We start from the raw sequence: 25,018 nt of genomic DNA, 5'->3' as shown, positions 1-25,018 counted from the left end.
ATTGCACACTAGCCCTCACTGGCAATATATTTTCCAGAGAGAACATAGTCTATATGAGACTGGCTTCAAAAGGAGAAACGGGCTACATGAAATACACACATTCAGAATACAACATATTTTCATCAACAAACCTGAATGGTGATGAGGCAAGGTGTTTCAGTGCCCTCCATGCTGAAGAAAAGAAGCTCCTGACACTGGTCAGAGTAACTGTACAGGCAAGCAGGAGGGATGGGCTACATCCAGGAGGTGTTTGCTGTACACTGCAAATGCTGTTATGCAGTAACTATTGTAAGACTGATGTTTTGGTCTACCCATTATTTGGAAGCATCAACTTTGAACAACTACCAAAAGAAAAAAAAACAAACAACTAATTTCATTACAGCAAATAGATGGAAAATAAGCCACAGAGTATCATGAGCCATGAAGTATTTATTTTGATTCTTTAGAGTGGAACAGAAATTAGAATTCTAAAGGCTATTTGATGAGAACTAGAAAGACTTGAGAGAAACTGAATCACACATGAGAAAGTGATCCTTCTTTGACTTGATCTCTGCCCTAGTCCTCAATACTCATGTGAATGATAGGTAAAATGCTGCCAGATCAGAAAGGGTCAATTTTATACAAGTGCAAAAGATGCCGCAAGGCATAGACTTGTGGAGAGTCTCTTTGCATTACCCATGCACAGCAGTTTTCATGCTTGCAATCCAAGCTGGGATTGAAATTTGCAATAAACTGATCTAGTGTAGATCTAAATAGAATCTTGTAGTCATAAGTCCCTCTTGCCACATGCAAAGGCTTTCAGTCTGGGTCCGGTGTCACTTTAATTTGGTGGCACTGCACTGAGGTAAGCTTTTGCTGGTGTGCTTACGGAGTACCACAGCAACCTACCCTCCACTACACAATGTGTTGTGCTTGGCTGTCATGCTCATCTTGGGGGTGTCTCACCAGAAGTGTACTACCCTGGTCCTCAGCCATCTTCTCCAAGCCTTCTTTGTGGCCTTGCCTTGGGAAAGCAGGGAGAAGTGATGCCAATTCCACAGTGGGAAGCCCAGAGGCAGTGACAAGGTCACCACTGTATGCCAGACACATTGTCTTCTCCAGGGCACCATTCTCAAAAACCTAAACTGTTTGACTTGTGTCCTGGGTTCAGCAGTAGCAGTCATTTTTCTCCTTCTTAGTAGCTGCTGCAGTGCTGTGGTTTTGACTTTCAGCCTGGGAACAGCACTGATAACACCGATGTTTTCAGTTGCTGCTCAGTAATGTTTACTCTGACCAAGGACTTTCTGGTCTTGTGCTATGCCAGGGAGGAGGGGAAGCCAGGAGGAAGCAGAGACAGGACACCTGACCCAAACTAGCCAAAGAGGTATTCCATACCACAGCACGTCATGCCCAGTATAGAAACTGGGGGGAGTTACCTGGAAGGGCTAGATCACTGCTCGGGTAGGGCTGGGTATCGATCAGTGGGTGGTGAGTGGTTGTACTCTCTTCCCTTATTATTTCCCTTATCATTATTATTATTGATGGCAGCAGCAGTGGTTTGTGTTATACCTTAGTTACTGGACTGTTCTTATCCCAACCCCTGGGAGTTACATTATTTCAATTCTTCTCTCCATCCCTCCAGGAGCAGGGGGGAGGAAAAAGGGGGAAAATGACCAAGTGTCTGCGTGGTTCTGAGTTACCGGCTGAGCTTAAACCACAACAACTTGTCACACTTCTCACTATGCAGACAGCACAATGACCTTTCTGTTAGTGACAGCTTTTGCCGTTTGCTTCAAGGTTGATAAAATCCACTGTTCTCCATAAGTCCTATATTGACAGTGTTACCTAGGCCATTTCCACCCCATCGTGTTTATTGAATATGGACTCTAATTTTATGAATCCTTCCCAGTGCCAAGCAGCAGGCCCTCATGCCACCAGGGCATGTGGGGAGGGGGAGCTCTTCTGTGTCAGGGGACAAGGTTAGAAGTGATGGCAAGGCAGCTCAGCCCTGAATTAATGAAAGTGTGCTTGATTGCTTGATCTGCTGCCAAGTTACTCCCAGCCTGGATCAAAAGCAAGGCCTGGAACGGGCACATGTTGCTGAAGGAAGCTCATTTGCAAGCTGAGGACTATAGAGAGGGAAGTAAAACAGAACCAGTTCTCCCTGGATATGTCTCTCATTTTCCACCTCTTTCTGTCTTTTCTTCCATGAGGAACTTGAAACTGGTAAGCACCAGTGGAAACAGCACCCCACACTTCATCCAGAGCCCTTAAAGTGGATGAATTACCACTGTATGCTAGGTCTTCCCATCCTTACTATGTAAATTAGCTTATTTCTTTTGCTTTGGGTAGCTTCATGTTCAGTTTGTCCCAGGAGAGAGAGTTAAGGCTTGTGTTATGAACGTATTAGCTGTATCCTTCTCCCTCATTGTGTCAGTTTTGTCTCTTCTTCATCAGATTCCGTCACCCTTTCCAGAATCGAACCCTAAATATATTCTCATTTAGTAGTCAAATTCATTCTTCAAATGCTGAGGCTATTCTCCCTCTGTCTGTAGTTCCTGAACAGACATGTTCCAAGGGCTTGGGCTATTTTTCAAGCAATACATCCCCATTCTGGGTCTGAGGGTTGTGGGAAGAAGCACTTTTACTCTGCCTTGCAGAAATAGCTTTCCTTTAGACCTTGTGTTCAGACCTCAGACAGCAAGAAGGCAGACTCTCTTAGCTGCTTTTCCTGCAAGCTGGATCATGTGGAGCAGGCAGAGAAGCAAATTGCATCAGGCATGAACAAACAAGGAGCAGGACCACCCCATGCTTCCCAGAGGTACAGTCAGTTCCTTATATACAGTCTGCTTGCTCAGGTGTTGTGGCCAAGCCAGGGTGCAGCCAGAAAGTTTGGTGTTGGCTGCCTTGTATGGTACCTCCAGAGGGAAATCTGGGGGACTAAATGTACCGTCAGGCTACACCAACGTGTAGTTATTATCACAGTATCACAGTATCACAGTATGCTGGAGATTGGAAGGGACCTCAAAAGATCATCTAGTCCAATCCCCCTGCCGGAGCAGGAACACCTAGATAATGTTACACAGGAATGTGTCCAGGCGGGCTTTGAATGTCTCCAGGGAAGGAGACTCCACAACCTCCCTGGGCAGCCTGTTCCAGTGTTCCGTCACCCTCACTGAGAAGAAGTTTCTTCTCAAGTTTAAGTGGAACCTCTTGTGTTCCAGTTTGTACCCAAATTATACTATTATACTATGCTATATATTATAATGCTAGCTATTGGTGTGTCAACCGTAAGACCACATGCAGCTTCTTTGTTGTCTTGAATGGCCAGTTTACAAGCTAAGCTCCCCCTGACATAGGTGGGAACTGGTTGCCTGTTGAGACTTCACATGCAGAGAAGGAGCTGGGCTCCAATGTGCTTCATATGCTGTGTTATGCATAAACTGAATTTTGGTTGCTCTGTGTCTTTTACAACCTGGATTAAAGGTGCTTACAGTTGTACGTCTCCTCTGTTACAATCTCTGTGTTCCTGTCTTCCAAGTGCTGTAGGAAGAGGAGGAGGAGGAGCAGCACAACCTCAGCAGTGCTAAGGAGCACAGCAATGTCAGTGCCAGCAGGCAGAGAGGAGCTGACATGCAGAGAGAGCAATTTAGCCATGCTGAGCTAAGGGCTCACTTCAGCTGAACAGAGCCAGATATAAACTTTGTTTCCCAATAAGTGCCTTTACATTATGCTTTTATAGAAGCTAAATAAGGGTACTGTGGCAGAACCATTAAGCTAGGGAGGTTTATGACTTTCAGCAGGATCACACACAGCTTTAACTAAATATATGTCCTTTGGCTATGATCTTAAAACCAGTTGAATATGTGAGGAGAGATATACTACTTTTGGGTATTTTTTAAGAACGTATTATGGAATTGATAAACAGAGGCACTCAGCCACCTTTGGGGCTAAATCCAATCATAAGTAGTGGAACAAGGTCCTCAGATAAACGGCTTATACAAAGAACTGCAGTTATCTTGCTTGTAAGGTGTTAATAAGGATTCTCTACATCGTTTCAAACTGTAAGGCTTATGGAGGAATGGTATAACTCTATGGTGTCAGTATAATTCTGAATGCAGCCAAAAGAAGACCTGGAAGTGAACACTGATTTAAAGTGAGCAAGTACTGTAGTAGACATGCTTGTTAAAATAGGACTGCATTTGCTTTAGCAGGTGCAGCGGTAATGAAGCAGTAATGAATTCTGCTTGCTTGATTTGTTCTACACAGTTTAGCTGCTGGGAAGGAGCTTATAAGGGAGTTGGGACCTACAACACTGCTGCAGTGATTTTTATAAATTCTTGTTATTTGATAGATTAGCTCAGATATAATTCTGCTCATCGAGTCCTCCTCTATTCTTTTGGTAGAACTGTGTATGCCAGCCTACTGAAATTTTATGGGAGCTGTGTGTGCATGTCTTTTTTTTTCCATTGCTCTCATCAAACCATCTATGTTTGACCAATGGAAAAGATGTTCCTCACACTATGGCAAAACAAAGCTATGCCACAAAGCAATATACTAAAGATATTAAATCTAAGGATCTTTCAATCAGATATGCAACACTGGCATGAATTTGCAAAGATTATTGCATCTTTAGAAAAATACAGGATTCTCAAATCATACTTTCAAGTCCTGTTAGGAACTATGAGAGTGCAACATGCATGTGGGATTTTTTCCAGCAATTTTTGCAATTTTTTTTCTAAGAAAAAGGTATTCTGCTTTATCTGGACACACTATTTTTTCTTTTTACTTTAGGGACAAAAGCTGTATTATTAGTATTTCATTTCTTCACTCTCCTGTCATCTAAAAAAAACCTCATTAATACTTATCTCTCAGTATTTCCTCTAAAACAACTGGGTTATGGAGTGTTTAATAGCTTTGTCTTCTTTAGTCAATTCCCCATGATTTAGATAATTCCCAGTTTGACAGGGCCTTGGACTTTTTACAGCACTCTTCATCGAAGGATCCCAGAGCACTTTACCAGAAGGCTAAATATAACTTCACATTACCTTGAGAAAAGAAAGGGAAAGTGAGAAAAATTTGGGATGTGGGGGGAAACATAGTGACAAAGGCTGAGGAAAAGACTGAAGTTCTTAATGTGTTTTTTGACTCTGTCTTTAATAGTAAGACCAGTTACTGGGTACCCAACCTGCTGAAGTGGAAGACAGGGAGAGGTAGTAGAATGAAACCCCCATAATAGAAGGGGAAAGTCAGTGACCTGCTACACCACTTAGACATACACAAGCCTATGGGGACAGATGGAATCCACCCAAGGGTATGGAAGGAGCTGGTGGAAGTGCTCACCAAGCTGTGCCCTCTTTAATTAGCAGTATGTGGTGAATTAACATTTTAGGAATTCACAGAGAAATAATTAATATGCTAATGTTGTTGGTAATAATCTACATAAAAGCTTTATAACAAGTTTCATGCTTTATCCTGGCCAGAACAATTAAAATGCCTCAAATATGTAGCTCCTTTTCTACAGGAAAAGATACCTCTAATAACAGTGCCACAACAAATGGCTCATTAATGGCATTAGCAATAAAACAAGGAAGGACATCAAAATAATAAAATTTCAGTAGAATGATAGCTGTGTTTTGGTTTATAGCCATCTTTGTTGGAGAGGTAGGACAGCACAAATGGAACAGTGTGCAAATCCTGCAGGCAGGAGATAGTCTTCTCTTACTTCTGCAAGGCCCATTGCCTGAAGGCCAGAGGGTGAGTATCTGCAGTTAAGCCTGGAGGCAATGATTCCTCTGCATTGCCTACACAAGGTGGGTTTAGCCTAAGTCAGGACGAGCTGTATCTCAAAATGAGATCCTCTCTCCCATGTTGCACCATTTGATTGTGATGAAAAGCCATAGCACCCTGTACCGAATATCCAGAGCTTCTCTTTCTTTAAAAAGAACGTGCATGTTTTTAAACATTGTATTGTTTAAATAGGATTGCATGTTTCAGTGGGAATAAAGACTTTCTTTCTAAAATACTTTTCCTATTACTGGACACCCAGATAAAGGTAGACACAACCTATCCCTGGTCAAACAATGGAATTTACAAGTGTCCAGAAGAACTAGAAAACACAGCTATTCCAGAAAGACAGAGGAAACTCAAAGTACACAGAGTCTGACTTGCAAAGTCTTCACACAAGGAGGAAAACAGGTGCACTTGTGAATATGAGCTAGAGAGAAGGGGAATGTAACTGAAGGGAAAAAAAATCCAACAACATATTTCACTGGGATTAAGTAATGTTGTCCCAGGAGCTCATCCAAGAGTGGAGAGATTTACATCTTATAGAGAAATAAAATATATGTCCTCCCTGTAAGCACTCACCTTGCAACATCCAATGTAATGTATTTACCCGCTATGTAGAAAGGGCAATATTAAAAGCAGTGATGAGCTGCTGTTGAACAGTTGCTCTTCACTCCTCCAGTGACAGATGAATATCTCCAGCCTAGTTTTGTAAATCAAAATCATTCAGGCACAGTCCTGACTCCTGACTACATTTGACCATGTGTCTCAAAGCTAATCTAGCCCAGCCTCCAACCTCCTCCAGGTTACAGAGAGGGAATGTCCCTAGGGATAAGCTATAAGGACTGCAAATGAGACATGCTTGAAATCCTTAGAAAGAAAGCTTTGCATCCATGCAAACCAATTTATAATGATAGGTGCTGTTTTCCTACTCGATACAGGTTTACGTTAAAAATCTACATGGCCAGATGCTGTAAATATAAATCAGTACATGAATGTTCATTTAAGAAAATATGAACCGTTGAAGGCATTCCCCTGGGAAAGCTAGAGTACATTTTTCAAGATCCCTAAACCCAGGAAATTCTCATTTGCTTCATTTACGAGGTTATTTGGTTTTGCTCTGTGAGGTGGAGCGCTAAATCAGAAGGGAGTCAGGAGGACTCCATCTTGCAGGATTCAACAGGATTCTGCATATGTTGCACATAAACTCAAATTCAGCACTTTGTAGTGTTGTTTTCTGTTGTCTTCTGGCTGTACCCTGTCTTCATTGAGACACAGCTACCTTTGCAAATGGCACTTTGTGGTCTGTGCCAGGGAACAGTAACGGTAATGACAGGTCTCATTGCAAAGACACAGTAAGGTTAATCAAAAAGCAGATGACAAGATCCTGAACTCTTTTTCAGCTGAGTTGTGTAAATAGTGTTATGAGGCTGCTGAATGGCTGTTTTGCATTATGGCTATTAATTACAGTGAAGGTCAGCAAGGAAGAATAAGCTGATATTTTTCATTCAGTGTGTCCTAGAGATTGTTACTGTGTTAGAGCAATGAAATACAATGCCCCACCTCTTTCCACTTACCACTTTGCTAAAATGAGTTTCAGCTGCTGAAAACATTAGGTAAAACCCATAGCAGTATTCATTGGCTGTAGGTGGCAAAGTGTTGCCCGCAGTGGGGGCTATTACCTGATGAAAGTAGTCTTACAAACACGCTAAGAAGAGGCCAGTGACTCTCTGTACCGGACGCAGCCAGTTGTAGCCATCTCTTCAGTGGACCCACCGCAGGACACAGCCAAACCCATCAGCCATGGGTGGGCATACCGGGGACAGCACAATTCGTAGCACGGCTTGGGGTGGGACATAGAGGAGTCAGGCCTGAAGGAGTGAAGTTGAGCCTAGTTAAACAGGTGGGGGCAGGAGAAAGGTGTTGTTTTCATATTTATCTTCTTTGTTTTTCACTATCCAAATCTATTTTAATTGGCAATAAATTAATTATCCCCAAGTAGAGTCTGCTTTGCCCATGATGCTAGCTGGTAAGCAATCTCTTTGTTATCTCAACCTGCCAGATTTTTCATCCTATTTTCTCTCCCTGCCTTTCTTAAGAAGCAGCTGGGTGGGTGTCTGGCTCCTTGCTAAGGTTAACACAAGTGAATATCTAAGAAGTCAATTTACTGGGTCCTTTCTCTTTCCAGCCCTACATCTGACACCAGCTGCCTCCCTACACTATGCATGTTTTACTCTTGTCTCACTGCTAGCTTTTCAGCACCGTAGCCTCTGAGCGAAGAGGAGTTGGATTTCTCAGAACTGTAGAGGGAGGAAGAATAATTTGGAAGGACCTGCTGAAATCTAACATGTGGAACATAATGGGATGGAGAGAAAGTGATAAAGAACACATAACGGCTAGGGAAAAGGTTAGCTGGTACAAAAACAAGGACCTGCTATCATGTGGCTTCAAGTCCATATTCCTGTTTAACTGGTAGTGTCATGGACATACACACAAGCCTTATTGACACAGTGCCATATTTTGTGTCTAAATACTTATTATAGCAGAGGGTCCTGTATTTGTTTATAAAAAAAAAAATGTATGGGAAGGAAGATAATTTTGATTCAGTTGCTTATCTTCTTGATATTACTGTAAAAAATAACTGGTAATCAACAAAAAATACTTTTACAACTGAACACATTATTTTCATACAGACCTATCTACTTGTTATGTATGCTATTCGTGGACTCATTTGTTCCCTCATGACAAAGGGTTTGCACATGATACAGCTATTCTTTTTTACTCTGAAAGGTTTTCATTATTAGTAATAGCTTCCTGTAAGGTATCATGTTTCTGTGTGCTAGTTTTTCAGATGTACTTGCCAATAAAGCATTTATCAATATAGCAAATCAAGACACATTCTGAGATAATTATATTAAGTAAATGACAGAGCCATTTTCCTGAGAGGACCTTTTTGGAAGGAGTTTATTGCTGGAAATTTGGAAATAGGTTTTCCTGTACAAGCTATTAGCTGCTTTGCATCTCCTCCCATTTATGTGCTTTGACAAACATTGCAGACTTCCTGCAGCGAGAAAAGTGGGAAACAATTTCTGTGGCCAGGGAGTTTATTGTGAAAGTTTGTAGTTGAGCAGATAGTTGCACTTTGAGTGGAAATTGCTTGCCAGAGTCAGCTACTGACCAGCAGCATTTAATTTATGGTGTATTTTTAAGAAGGCTTTCATCAGAAATGAATGACTCTATCAGGCACATTTTTGACATGTTTAGGGCAATATCAGGATGTACTCATCCAGGAAGTAGGACAAAGCTTTGATCAATACTTACTTGAAGAGACAATTAATTTTGTTATTAGACACAGAGGGGATTTTATATATTGAGTTTTTATCTACTAAATCCAAAAAGGAGTGAGGCCCATCTGTCAGTGTGTGAGCACCAAGGTGATTTCCTCTCCTCTGCATCCCAGCTTAAACATTTTATGATTAAAAGTTAGTGACAAATAAATTACAAAGCAGGTGGTTAGGCCAGGCAGGTAACTGAATGCATTAAGCCAGATTCAATGTTGTGTCCTACCAACTTGGCAGATATCATAAATATAACCCCTCTTACAAATAACTTGACACTGCAAAGCTCTTCTACCTCTGACTGAGTTGTAGACATTTTCTTCTATACCTGCATCTGTGGAATTACTGAACCTTCACTGAAGTGGATGGTCATCTCACCCAGCACAGTGCCTTTCCCAGTCCTGTTCTGGAATACTCTGTTTAGCATTAGACTTCCATGCTCTGTAACTAAGAGTAATCTACAGAAGTGCAGCATAAAATGTCTGCTGGCTTTTTGCACAGATAAAATCACAAATGGATGAATGTCTATTTGTTACACATGCTGCCTTCTACACTACCACATACCACAAATGCAAGCACCTGGATTACTCAAATTGAAATTTCCAGTAGACGCATTTGTGGATTAAAAAAAAAAAAAAATGGATGGGGGTAATATGAGTTAAAATTTAGTCACTGAACCAAAGCCTTGATGAAACTGATGGGCCAAAGTCATTTGGTGTGGGTAGTTCTTAAAATGTATTCTGTAGATGTGAATTCTAGCTACTGCATGAAATGGAACAGATTGGACAAAACACTTAGAATCATAGAATCGTTAGGGTTGGAAAGGACCTTAACATCATCTAGTCCCAACCCCCCTGCCGTGGGCAGGGACACCTCACACTAAATCATATTGCCCAAGGCCTCGTCCAACCTGGTCTTGAACACTGCCAGGGATGGAGCATTCACAACCTCCCTGGGCAACCTATTCTAGTGCCTCACCACCCTAACAGGAAAGAATTTCCTTCTTATATCCAACCTAAACTTCCCCTGTTTAAGTTTTAACCCGTTACCCCTTGTCCTGTCACTGCAGTCTCTAATGAAGAGTCCCTCCCCAGCATCCCTATAGCCCCCCTTCAGATACTGGAAGGCTGCTTTGAGGTCTCCATGCAGCCTTCTCTTCTCCAGGCTGAACAGCCCCAACTTTCTCAGCCTGTCTTCATACAGGAGGTGCTCCAGTCCCCTGATCATCCTGGTGGCCCTCCTCTGGACTTGTTCCAAGAGTTCCATGTCCTTTTTATGTTGAGGACATCAGAACTGCACACAATACTCCAGGTGAGGTCTCACAAGAGCAGAGTAGAGGGGCAGGATCACCACCTTTGACCTGCTGGTCACGCTCCTTTTGATGCAGCCCAGGATACAGTTGGCTTTCTGGGCTGCAAGCGCACACTGCCTGCTCATGTTCATTTTCTCATCAACCAACACCCCCAAGTCCTTCTCCACAGGGCTGCTCTGAATCTCTTCTCTGCCCAACCTGTAGCTGTGCCTGGGATTGCTCCGACCCAGGCGTAGGACCTTGCACTTGCCATGGTTAAACTTCATGAGGTTGGCATCAGCCCACCTCACAAGCATGTCGAGGTCCCTCTGGATGGCATTCCTTCCCTCCAGCGTATCAACCGAACCACACAGCTTGGTGTCATCGGCAAACTTGCTGAGGGCGCACTCAATCCCACTGTCCATGTCAACGACAAAGATGTTAAACAAGACCGGTCCCAACACCGATCCCTGAGGGACACCACTCGTTACTGGTCTCCAGCCGGACATTGACCCATTGACCACATCTCTTTGTGTGCGGCCATCCAGCCAGTTCTTTATCCACCGAGTGGTCCATCCATCAAATTGATGTCTCTCCAACTTAGAGACAAGGATGTCATGTGGGACAGTGTCGAACGCTTTGCACAAGTCCAGGTTGATGACATCCTGTCCATCAGTTCTGTAGCCCCATCATGGAAGGCTACCAAATTGGTCAGGCAGGATTTGGATTGTATTCTTCCTTTTCAAAACTGATGTATTTTGAATAACCGTGTCATCTTAATTCCTGTTCCTAGTTTGCAATGATTATTTGGGATGACTGCTTAGAACACTTTTATTTCCTGATTTTTCCTGAGAATCTTTTAGCAGACAGCTATCTATCAGCAGTGCTCTGTGATCTTTCCTCAGAACTTAAAGATGACCTAAAAGGCTGTCTAAGGTTCCTATGAACATTGCAGTGCTCTGGCAAGGTCATAATTTTATGATGGAAGAGTTCTTTGTATGCCACATCTATTAACAAGTATAAATCACAAATTCCCTTTCAATTAAAATGCCTAAGCAATCAAGGGTAAAGTTAGGGAGGAATGCCCCACTTTTGGATCTGATGAGGAGTCCAGCTGATTTGTGTAGCTTCTCATGATCCAGGGAGGCTCAGACTTCAGATACACATTCAGATGGCACCTGTGTGTCATCCAAGCCACTGTGCCTAGTTGGATGTGCCCGCAACAAACAGCAGCAAAGCTCATTGAAACATCATAGCTCAACTGTGAGTCTGAGTCCTGTATCTCTTTCCAAAATAACCTATGTCTGAAAATGACAAGAAGCATGCCAGAATGACAACTTTAAATAAACAACCATTAGTGTTGCTCACTAAAAGCAATTTGCATCTCAAGAAATAGAAAGTAAGCGTTCACTTCATAGATGAGTTTTTTAAATTAAGTTCTTCATACCATTCCAGTAATCTAAGACCCAATTTTCTCTTCCTCATTTGAGGTCTAATCAAACCTGCAGAGACAGCACTATTCTATTTGTGTTTGTAGAGACGTGAATGAACCCCCTTCACCCCCTTAACTAATGGGCTGGAAGGTTTTATAGTGGTATATCGAAATTTGCTATTAGCAATTATAACAAAGTTAGCAAGTCAAAGGAGTGAAGTTTTATGGACTTTCCCAAAGCATAAGCGGAGAGCTCCCATTGCCTTTGAAGAGTGAGACTTCTATTGCAACTTGTAAAAACACTAGAAAGTGAAGCACAGAAGGTTTTGTTTGTAATATTTGTTTTACTCATTGGGGAGGTTACTTCTAGTTCAATTTTAAACTTCTTGAAGTGAGGGACTAGTCTCAGCAAATTCTCTGTGTTTCTCCTGCTGTTAGGGAAGAGTGGCAAGTAGTTTCAGATAACGATTCTTCCTCCTGATCTTAAGCAATTGACAGTGTTGTTGTTCGTGGAGCATTGATAGGATATATGGATTGTAGAGATCAGGGCAAGCAACTTAGAGTTAGGTGCTTATTTTTCAGACATTTGTAAGTCTAAGTGGGACTAATCCTAGCCCAAAATTAAGGGCTTCTGAAATAAAATTACTGGAGACAAACACACGTTGGGGTAACACAGAAAGCATTACCTACTGCAGCTGGAAATGAGTTCTAGAAAAAAAGAAAGAAAAACAATCAAAGCAGCTGTGCACAGTGCAGACCACAAAGCTCAGCCCCATTCTCCTCACACTGACTTCTGCATCACGTTAGGTACTACAAACTACCTGATCCTTAGCTGCTCCCCCAGAAGCATGGGGATCTCCTGTGAGGTTTGAGTTATGTCCTGCTAGCCTTTTCCCTGTTAGATGGATAGTCCTGTCCTTATCCAAGAGGGTCTGTAACATCTCAAAAGGCAATAGAAGCCCATGTTTAAGTAATTGTATATTCATATATATATCTAGAGTATATTCTATCAACAAACTACCCCTTTCCTCAATAGACTCAGCTCTGAGAGTCTTTGCAGGCGTGGAACTGGAGGAGGTATACCAAGAGCGTTTGAAACATAGACACAAATGAGGCTTACAAATGACAGAGAATGGAGTATTTTGAAAGCTTCTATGATTCTGGCTCTTCCAGTAAGCTGCAAACCTCTTTTTTCTAGTCAGAGAGTTTCTCTTTAGCTTCCATATAAATAGGAAATTTCTCCACAATAGTATTTGAAATCCCAGATATAGCTGCAGTTCGTATTCACTTTTGGGAAGGGGTTAGGCTAAGAATTAGATGAGAGTGTCTTTCATCATCTGTTAGAAAAAGCCACACTGCAGCAGAATACTGAAAATGGGATACACTGAACAAAAGGATATGGAAAGCCAAAATACCTCCACCATCTTCTTTAACACTCTGTCCTTCTCCTTGATCAGTGACAGGCAATTCTCAGACATTTTTGACACCTGCAAAAGCATAAAAGAAGCAACAAGTGGTATCTTCCTCTGAAGGAGTGAAAACTGGCCCTATTTTCCTCTCTCACATGTACAAAAGTTAAAAGCGGTATTTTCTTTTTCAAGGTTATGTCTTTTGTAGCTTGTCTTTTCTCAGACCAAACTAGCTTAGATTATTTCAAAGAAGTTCACATTAAGTCACTCGGGGAACTGAGAGAAGGATGCAAAGAAAATAAAAATTATTAGAAAGCTAAAAAGTAGAGAAAGAAGCAGCTTTGTTCACCCTGTGCTCGAAGGCAGTTTCGTTATATCAGTACACAGCACAGATACATGCACACATTCCCAGTCTACTGGGATGAAATGTCAGCAGCAGAAGCAAACAGAAGACTTCAGAGAGATTTACTATCAAAAACATCAGCATTGAAATAAAAATACCACTAGGGCACCCATGAAAAAAAAAATCAGAACAAAGCCAGACCTATTGCTTAAAAAGTTTCTAAGAAAGAGCAAGAGAGGCAGGCTTGTGTTATAAAGTCTGCCCCAGAAGTGTTTTAAATGTGTATGACATGTTAGGTAACATGTCACACATGTCTGTCACCTCTGCCAGTAAGAGCTATGTGGCTTTTCTTCACCCACAGGCTTTGCAAGGGCTACTTCTCCAGAGTCTTCACCTGCCTCCTTCCTGCATGTTTTGCACAAGCACCCCTGATGGAGATACACAGAGACAACACTACAGGGGTATCTGTGGCCTCCTGATCATTCACAGAAACCAATGTCAGCAAGACGAGTGAATGTCTCAGTTGCCTGTGAGGACCAAACTGCAGTTCTCCTCCCCTGCAGCTGAGGAGAGGGATTAAGCAGCAAATTGTTGCAGTTCCTGATGCCAGTCACTTGGGAGCATAAATGTACATATGCACAATCAGTTAGGTTGCAGGTGGTTCAAGTGTCTCCTAGCTGGGTACCTTCAGCATGGGAAGGAAGCTGAATTTTGCATTCCTGCAAGCAAATCAAACTATAGATTTACTCATCCTGGAACTATGGATGATTAGGGGTCTAGACCCAGATCAGTGCTCAACAACTTGCTGGTTTCTAACTGCTTGCCAATATCTTCTCACTGTTTCTTTTCCTTTTGTTTTCATTTAGCTGTGTGCCAAAGCACTGAAGCAGCTTGTTGCTTTGCTATGACTGCCAGCTGCTTGAGTATATATGGCCCAAAAGCAGTTTTGGTGCTTGGATAGGAAAATATTGTTGGCTGTATTGCCACACTGGCAGATGGCAATTTCCCTCTTTCTGTCATCACATAACACATTTTCAGTATGGAGTTTTAGCCAAAAAATGAAAACAGACCATGTGCTTTAAGTAACCTGAGTGAGTTTTGACTGAACTTGACTGTCTTTTGCTGTCCTCCTTATCCATCTTCATGTCATTTCTGTTCCCCAGGAACTGGACATAGTTTCAGCCCCCAGCAAGCATACGTTATCTGATGACAAGATTGACAGCTGCCTGGCAAGACCATCATCACATGTACATGCCCTATGAATCTGTACCATTTCTCTATACTTGTCTGCATTTCTCTTTCACCTTCATGAAAAATGTCTTCCTGCAATATTTATTCCTTCAGTGAGCCTCACTGTTTGCATGTCTTGTGCTGAGTCAGAAAATGGCAATATATAAAGCAGTTGTACACAGCAGGCAGTGCTAAAGGGCCGTGATGTTCGCCAAGTAAAGAACTACAGCAGTAGAGAGTGAGGGGTTGTCGTCCCGCAGGTGCGATGACAAAACCTTCTGTTGCATGACTGCATAGTTTTATTCCCACAAAGCTCTGGCTGGCGCAAAAAGTGGATGGTACCCAGCTTATGAGTAAACACTCAATTTCTCATGTTCTTTTATTGTTTAATAGGCTACTTACCAAATGCTGTACAAGCTCAATTCTGAGAAAGGAGCTGTTCTTTGCTCTCTGGGCCTTTGACAGAGCATCTATGACTACAGTTCTTGGCACTTGACAAATACTTATTTCTGCTGTGCTCCTTCAGGTCAGAGAGGGACTATCGTCATTCCTATCGAGAGAAGGAAGCTGAGTCCTGCACAAATACTGCTCTCCCACTGACTGGCAGCACTGGCACCTCTCTCTTTGGGAGGCCCTGGCACAGCACGAGCAAGGCTCCTTTCCAGCCTCCTCTCTTGGACTTGCACAAGCAAGACACTGTGGGATCCAGCTTGGCACCCTGGCAGCAGTGACTCTGAAGTTCATGGCCATTGCAGAAGAGCTTGGTTTGCCTTGTTCCTCATTAGGGGCAGGGAAAGAAACTGGCCCTTGAGAATTTCATTCAGCAGCCTTGGTTATGAGACGGACCAGGCCAGAAGGAACTGTCCTCCTCCTGCATGGCTTGCTTTGCTGTTTTCCCACAAGCTGCTTTGTATCAGCGATTAAAAGCTGTGTTTTAAAAGCAGCAGTTCTACAGACTGGTCCATCCTGGTTGAGCAATAAGACCAAACTTCTTTGAAAAACACTGGAGAGACAATCAGCAAGCTGGTTCATCACCATGAGGTAGGGAAACAGAATAATTTTAAATTACTTTGTTGATTTCAGTGTTAGCACAACTAAGTTCTGTTATTTCACTTTGAAAGCTTTTTTTTTTTTAATGTACAAGAGGCATTTGAATTTAGAATACAGATTAGCTCTATCCTTGTATTTATCACCTAATTCTAGGTGATGTATTGTGTCTTAGGTTTTTAAAATATGAATGGGAAAATGCAAGGTTCTTTCTTTTCTCCTTCACCACTGCTCAAGGGTAAAGCAAGAGCCTACTCACACACATGACTCATTGAAATCCATGTGCTACAGTGCTGGGGCTTAAACACAATGTATTTGTTCTGGTTTATAGTACCTGAAGTCAAGGAAATGCCTTTCTAGGAAGGTGTAGGGTCGCTACAGCTTTTCAAGTGAGTAATCTTGCTCTAGGTCAGCAATAGGGTAGGACACTCAGCATTGCGGCAGCACGGCAGCACCATGGTAGCACCTGATCTGCAATGAGATACCTGTGAAACTTGCTGCACAGGACTTGCCCATGCTGGTCACAGAGTAAAGTCCCTGCAGACCAGGAGTTTTGAGATCTGAAAAGTGGGCAGGCTGATAAATCACTCAAAAATGCAATTATCTGTCATTTTTCCCATTTTCCTTCATTCAAGGCATTTCCTCTTCTCTCTCATTAAAGGTGACTGGAATAAAGAAAACCATTTTGTAAACATTTTGTCACATCAGACTTCAGCTTTTCCCTAAATTTTGTATTCTTTCATGGCCAGACAAAACCAAACACTTCATTTTATTCCAAGTAGTTCTAGTAATTTTTGGCGTGATCAGTAGGACTTAAACCCCATATTTTTTTTCCTGTAAAACTGATTTTTTTTTTCCATGAAAAAGTTTTGACTTTTTTTTCCTGTTTTATCCCACTCTATGCACAGTTCTTTTCCAGTCACCCTGACAACGGCAAGGCTAAATGCTGAGCATCAAAAGGCTGCTTCTTTCATACAGTGCTATGAAAAGTCCTTTCAGCTAGCCGCAATGATAGCTGTCAGGTTGATTATTGCCTGATGACCAGATTGTTCTGCATCTAAAAAGAGGGTACAAGTATTCTTTTGTGGACATTCTCCTTAATGAGTCTGCTCAGGACACAGTTGTCATTGATGATGTTGTGTTAGCATAGAAGGGAACCGACTTGTCAAGTTTACTACTTTGAAATGTTTGGATTTTTTGAGGTTTTAGCTAGATTGATATTTTTTCACTTTCCAGTGTGTGCTCTCTAACTACTCCTTTAACTTTCCCTTATTCTGTATGCTATGGATATACATGCCAATTTAAGGCAAGAAAACTTGTTGTCAATCCATGTTGTATTTCCTATATATAATAAATGCTAATTCAGGCCTAGAAGAACTGGACCCAGCTGCTTGAGGTATGGTCAGATCAGGTTTTTAACCCTTCCCAGAATATCGACTCAAATATGAGTAAAATAGAAATTAAGCAGCTGGATTGGTGCAAATCAGATCAGCTACAAAATGGTAAATAATAATTAGCACTATATTACTATTTTATATCTACATATGCTTAAAATAACAAAGCATTAAACAAGGCTCTCAAAATTCTAAACATAACACAGCATCAGCAATATATACAGGACTTTTGAAAGCCTCCTTCCTGCATGTGACAAATAATAGAAGGAAAAGTGAGCTGTAGAAAAATCATTTCCTATTTGATTTTCTTTATTTCTTTAACTCAGCTATTTATGTAATGAACAATAAATGCTATCAATGTATAGGAATGCAGCCAAACATGCATTTAATTGCTGAAGCAGAAAAACTTGACTGTTTTTAACTAGGGAACATCATAAACATTTATACAAGATCAAATGGTGGGTTTTGAACATCTGTTTTACATTATTAGTATATGTGGGCAAACACAGAGCCTGCTTTATGGCATTTCACAGCCTTTCTAAAAAGTAGCTGTATTACTCACCAGAATAATATGGGCATTTCTAGAGAAAGGACACTTCTTGAGAAAGCTAAAGTCTATTAGATTTCCAGAGATTTGGATGTGCACCTCCCTAGCCTTGTCTCCAAGGCATCAACCTGCTCTTCTCAGTACAAGGGATGCCAAGCTGAGAGTCATCAGGGTTGTGGGCAGGTATATTCTGTCCTGCTGGGATGGAGGCATACTCTGGCATGCCAGACAGCACAGCACAAAGCTGTGAAGCTCCTGGGATCCCAGGCGATTCCTGGACATGGGATGCCACTTTTGGGTTGGGTCTGCAATGGCTGGTGTGGAGCCAGCTGCTGGGCACCTTGTGATGGATGCAGGAGAGAGGTGGCCAGAGGATGGCAATTAGGAACAAGCAGTCTGTGTGAAGCTGTGGGCTGTCATCTATATGTCAGAGAATTATAGAATGGTTTGGTTTGCAAAGGACCTTAAAGCTCACCTAATTCCAATCCCCCTGCCATGGGCAGGGCCACCTTCCACTACACCAGGCTTCTCAAAGCCTCATCCAGTCTGGTCTTGAACAATTCCATGGAGCATCCACAGCTTTTCTGGAGAGCTTGTCCCACTACTTCATCACTCTCACGCTAAAGAATTTCTTCCTAATATCTAATCTAAATCTCTTTCAGTTTAAAGCTATTCCCCCTTGTCCTGTCACCACATGCCCTTGTAAAAATTCTCTTCCAGCTTTCTTGCAGGCCCCCTGGAAGTTGTTACAAGGTCTCCCCTGAGCTTCTCTTCTCCAGGCTGAACAACCCCAAATCTCTCTGCCTGTCCTCCTAAGAGAGGTTCTCTAGCCCTCTGATCACATTCATGTAGACCACCAAGAGCTTCTAGACCCTTCCAAGGGCCTGGCTGCCCTTCCACTGCAGTGCCACTCTGTATTCAGGGCCACAGCCTATTTAATGATAGCATGTGGGGAGGGACAGCCGTCTCCCCTGGTCTCTCTCTGACTAACCCCAGGCAGCTGACGTAGTTTTGGCAATCAAGGAGTGGTGGCTGACTCACTGTGATGCCGGGAGAGTCAGGGGAAATGTGCCAGGTGATAGATTTTGGTCCCAGCAGCTTCTCCCTGTGCCTTTAACAGTGAGTCTCAGCAGCATGTCCCAGCCAGCCAGTGCATTTATATTACTGATACTTTTATTTTTAGAGTTTGTTCTATGATAAAGCACCAAGTCCTAACCCCTACAAACAATGCATGATTAATGTCCCAAGCAGGGCAGGCTGCTATAAAATTACAGATTGTGTTTTCAGTTTGAAGATGTTAATTTAGTGAGTGAAGTACCTGCCTGGTACTCCTGTCTGGAGTGAGGCAGGGTAAGAAGGAGAAAGCAATGAACTCTTGAGGGAGAAAATAAAGATGAGAGACTTAAAGAAGAATTAGGTGAATAAACAGAAAATAAAAAGAAAGGTGTCTTTTATGGTGTAACATTCTTGCACACTGACTTTTTCCACTGCTATCTTAAGGATCCCGATGTAGCTGCTGTCACAGCTATGCCTGAAATGGAGCAAGACTGGGCTTTTGTACTTACATGAGACCAGAGATCTGATCAAGAATTAGGTTTCTTTCCTATTTCAAACACAAACTGTTTCTTTAGCCCTTTCATCAGTATTTCATTCCCTTAAACAAAATATTGGTGCATTACTTATAAAACCCAAGCAGTTTCTCCTGTGTTTCTTGATCACTGTGGTAAGCAGGAGTGTACATGTTACAGCACAACCTTGGTATGGGGTTTCTCCTGCTGGGGAATGCGGCTAGATGCATTTCCCCAGGGCTAGGGCTCTGGAACACAAATGTCTCATAGGAGATGAATTTATATTATTTTATAATGTTTTTTACAGCTAAGTAAAAGAACGAGAAATGTAGCTCTACACAGATCTAGAACCCTTCATGTGCCCCAAAATCTTAAACCCAAACCTTACTGGAGAACATGAGAGTGAAGGTGTGCTGTGTAGCATGACTTTCTGATTCCACAAAGAAAATGTTGCATGTATTATGCATTCCCCAAGCAGCAAAATGTGAGGGTTTGACAGCTTTCTGTTGTGATTTTAATTCTTCCACTTTGCCTCATAATGGTGAGGGTCTCTTCATCTGTTTATTTAAATACCCAGTGAAACATGTATGAAGCAAACAAGTTATTTACATTCATGTTTAGTTGTATCAATTCTCTTTTATTTTTCTGTGAAAACTGGAAACAAAAGCTGACACAGCATTAATAAGCTACTGTCAGTGTAATTATCATGAAGAAGAGAGACGTTTCCCAAAGGAATGCCTCATCTTTTTCATTTCTGTTTATCACAGCAGGTTATTAGTAAACAAATCCGGGTTTATTTTACTCTTTGTAACTTGTGCACTGTTATTTCCAAAACAGGGCTCACTCTTGCAAAGGCTTGCTACCATAGCTACCCAGCTACCTATACTTGCAGCAAGAAGTCCTCATTTGCTTCTGTAGGGGGAAGCTAATTGATCTGAGCATAAAGAAGCAAAGTCTTACATACCTTACATGACTGAAAGAATAAACATCGTTTTAATGTAGCAGATCACTGTGAGAAATTAGACTATTATCAAGAAACTTTATGATATTATTAGTAATAGCATCTAGATTTGATACCTCAGTATTCAGTATGGATATACCTGCACCTTGCTGTCCTGGTGTGGGCTGTTGCCTTTTGTACAGTTAAATAACAATTGTGCAGCTGGGAAAATGTGTTTTACAACCTTCTGGGGACTTTCATGCTGTTGCAAGAATTCTGCAGCCGGTAACACAAGACAGTTAAACCCAGCTTTTGCCACTGTGGAGATAAGCAAGCTTAAGTAGCAAGGCTGGAAGGAGGCCTTCAGGCACCCTGGGGGTGCAGAGGCGGATAATCAATCCTCATATAACTTGGTCCTCTGCTGCAGCCTCTGCTAGAACCTCTGAAGAAGCTGTGCCTGCCATTTCCCTTGAATCAAGGGGCTAAGGATGAGAAAATGTAATGAATGGAAAATGAATGGTGCTTATCTGGACATGGAATAGCAGTGTTTTATAAACACTGAAGCAGACACAGAAAGTTTAACAGCACTATATTAAAGTAAAATTTAAATGCAGACTGCTTAGGCAGGATTTTTATTTAATACCAAAAGCCACTTTTATCAAAAAAATTGATCTGTCTACCAGTCACTCTGGAGATATTCAAAATGCAGTTGTAAATATATTACATTCAGATAGTGTCTGGTATTTCCAAGAAGCAATACAGGGCATAGAGCCAGTAAGTTGTAGGGTTTCTGTGAGAATGCAGTGCCTCTAACTAATGGATGCTGATGGTCAAAGCTTTTGAAGTACTGTTCTGCACAAAAAAGGATTGCTCTTGGCTTGACTGGAAAGGTAACTCTTTCACCCCAAGTATTTTCATACCACAAAATCATCACATTGATCTGCTCAAACAGGTGAAGGTCTTTATTCATGTCTTTCATTAAGGCTCTGCTATGTTGACATTACTGATATTAAAACGATACCTGTTAATTAGTAATAGTACATTATGTCCTTTTCCAAAAGCCTGAAAGTGACAGTGATTTGGTGGTTACTTGGACACTTGCTAAAACCATCAGGAATTATTAGGTAACTGTCCTGGCAGTACTCCTACTGTACAAAGAAAACGAGTGCCTGTGGCACCGTGAGCAAGCACTGTGTATCTTCTTATTGCCTCATGCTGCAATCTCAGCTTACTTTATGGCTATCTGTCTACCAGGAAAATAGACAAAAGCTGGAAGACTACAAAACAGGTTGTGCCAGAAGACTGAATTTATGTCTTACCAGCCTGTCACACACTGTCCAAATGTATTTCTAATACTTATTCCATCCACCATCCCAAACATGATTCATTAAGGTTAACGATTCTTCTGTCTGCAATAATCAGTCATTCTAAGCTTCATTAGTTCAACTCCAGTGTATTTAAGGACCTATCATTAATTAAATACAGCTAGTACTGAGATTTGTAAATGTAAAGTGCTATCTGAAGACTATTAATAATTGTCGGATCCCTGTGAAAATTATGGAAGTACATCCATATTTCCCCCCACATAACATCACTGTGGGGAATGCAAGTTCTCCATCAAATTTTATCTGGAGAGAGATGGATGTGAGTCCTCCAGAGCAACTTGTTTCAGACACCTGCGTTTGGTGCAAGCTGCATGTTCCACCACATAGTCCCCTTCTCTGTCTGATGCCCCATTTCTGCATGTATGCTCAGCAATAGCGTGCATGGTCTTGGGAGCTGTGTTTTTTTCCCTCAACTTTCTGGAAATATCAAGTACTCTTCATCATGGGCTCAGTGTTTTTTATGCTGTAGTTGTGGCTTTAGATGTGATTTGCCATATCTTGTGCTTGAAGGGTCAGTGTCGGATAATTCTCCTGCTCCTCCTGCAGTCTATCTGCAAATAGATTGCACAGGGCATAGATATACACTTGCCTGCTAGAGAAACTAAACCAGGGGTAACTGTGAGACAAAGAACTTCCTCCTCATGGAATAAGTAGCAGCGGAGAGGATACCAAACTGGGAGCTTATTGTTAGAACATTTCCACAGTTCAGACCTAAAGTTTGCTGTTGAGGATTTGCTGCAATGAGGTGCGCAGACCTTTGTCTTTAACGGTATTTAGGAGGAGCATAGCACTGTATTCCAAGTCCATTATGATTTCTGTGGAGATCTTGTTTCAGGGGATATTACTGCAAGGTTGAATGAGTCAGTGTTTGGCAAGTCAGAGGTGCAGAATCCCACAAGTGATCTATATGACTGAAGGTAAGTAGATCTAATATTTTCCCTTCAAATAATAGTAAACTTACTTAGAAAAAATTTAGCTCTTTGAAGTATGTTAAGAAGAATACTTCATCTAAGGAAGCCTGAATCTTGATGTGGGGTGACAGGACATGCCACATTTCCACTCCTTTTCCTGGCCATATTGTCCACTGGAGCAAGGAACACTTCCAGTGGACACTTTCATATAGAGGGTCTTGATGGAACATAAGTTTGCAAAGGAATATCCATCACCAAAAACTAGGAAAAAAAGATGTTCTCATGTCTGGTTTATTTTCTCTTCCATTCCCATCATATCCCATCACATGTAGATGATTTGTTGTGACAGGTCATGAGCAAACAAGACTGTTAAAGTTTCCTCTACACTTCAAGATAGTTTGGTGGAACATGGATTCCATTTCCAGTCCCAAAATCTCACATGTACCACACTTCTGATCTCTATTGGCCATCAAGGGTTTACCAAGTATGTACAGCAGACTGGTAGACGTCATCATCCAGTAGTATTTAAAAAAAAAGAAAAAAGTAAAGAAAAAAGTAATCAATGAAAAAATAGTGCCATTTACAGGATGTATAAAACCATTTTGATCATAGGATCATTAAATATTTAACTGTGGCATTTGCCACTACTGCACAGAATAGGCATGTGTGTGTGTTCCAATCAGGAACTAGCATTTTCCCCTTTTAAGAAAGGAAAATTTTGCCTTCCTTTCCTGTGTATGCCTTTAAGTGTAAAATTTGTTTATACAGGATACGCATTTCCTGCCCTGCTAGAACTTGAACAAGAGCTTTTGATTTGTTGTTCAGCTCAATAATTGGTATCTTATTTGTTTATAGAAATATTACTCTCTAGTTGATTCAATAAATTCCATAGACTTATTAATCAAAGTATCCTCATATTATTGAAAAGAAGGCAAGTAGTTATTTTGACTAGTCCATTACAAATTCATTATTAATGATCAAAATATTGTTAGCAGACCTTTTACTGATTTTTGTATGTGTGGATTTTATTCTCACCCTCTTGAAATAGTACATCTATTCAGTAGAATAAATAAACCTTCAATGAAATCTAAAGCTTTCATAGATCTTGTGAAACAATCTTCAAGAACTTTCGGTTTCATATTGTCAGAGGTAAAACCTATACCTGACTAGGAGTAGATGATGAGACAACAGAGAAATACAATTGCTTCCTCTGAGGAAGTGTTTAAGCTACAAAGACTGAGTGAAATAGGTTTGACAGAAAGGAAAAAAATGAAGTGTAGATCTAGCCACAGAAAAGAAGAAATGTGCAGTAAAAGAATTTCCTGAGGATAAATAAGCAAGTTTTAATATAGTCTTTTTGTTCATTTTTCATCTTTTTTATTACAACTTTTGTTATGATTTAGCTTCCAGGACATTCCCCTTCAAAATCCAGGCAAACCACTTCATAGTGTGTTTTATAATAAATATGACTGGGAAAAGTCTTCAGTGAACAAGTTAGTTTAAAAATATTCTGTTGCAGATGGTATTTGTTTTGGTGGTTGTTACTCGCTGCTTCTCAAAGCCCTGAGGAATTCATCAACAATTTTTCAGCTAGTACTTTTTATCTTTCAGCAGTTTGTTTCTCTGTGCTGTAGATACATGTGTTTGTGGGAGGGTGCAGAGGATAAATACTATGCATCAAAATACTTTAAAGAGATAAAAAGAAGTTAATTAATCCAAGCTCTCAATAGGAACGGCAAATTAGCCCCACCCTTTCTAGAGATGTGCTGTGAAATCTAAATAAATTCAGATTTGTGGATATGATTTCCTCCTTCTTTGCTTCACCACCACCTTCTAACACATTTGCTTTTCTCGGGACTTACCTACAGAAATGTATTCTAGTCTTGTCATTTGTCTTTGATCCATGTATTTGCTTGGCGAATCCCACCCAATCTTCATCTGATCTCCATGATTTGCCCCACTCTTGTGTTGTCTCAGTGCCATCTGTTCTCAACTCCTGACTACCTCCTGATGCTCCTGTCCAGAAGCAATGTCTTTCTCATCTCTGTCATTGTTTCTGTCCTGGGCTTTAGTTCCTCGAGATCATTTCTCCCTGCATCCCTCTTTCTTGTCAAAATCTTTCCTGTACCCTGCACACAGTGGCTACTGATGTTCCTGCCCCACCAGTTTCAGCTGCTCTTCTCACCCTTTGTAACAGGAAATGGACCAGCATACATATGTTTATAAATTAAATTCTATAATTATTTTGCCATGATTCTTTGATTACCTGCATTTTTTTTCTGCATGGAATAGTATCACATAACTGTATGTGTGCCTATTGTTCAAACAGAAGTGGATGGTTTTGAAGGGATTTGAAATGCTGGTTGAGCACATAGGTACATACACACAAATATATGCATGTGCTTCGGTTAATCCTG

This window comes from Pezoporus occidentalis, unplaced genomic scaffold (genome assembly GCF_034315485.1).
Source record: "Pezoporus occidentalis ecotype Australia unplaced genomic scaffold, CSIRO_AGI_Poc_V1 ctg15, whole genome shotgun sequence".
In the NCBI taxonomy this organism is placed as follows: Eukaryota; Metazoa; Chordata; class Aves; order Psittaciformes; family Psittacidae; genus Pezoporus; species Pezoporus occidentalis.
Note: the sequence above shows the minus strand (reverse complement) of the source record.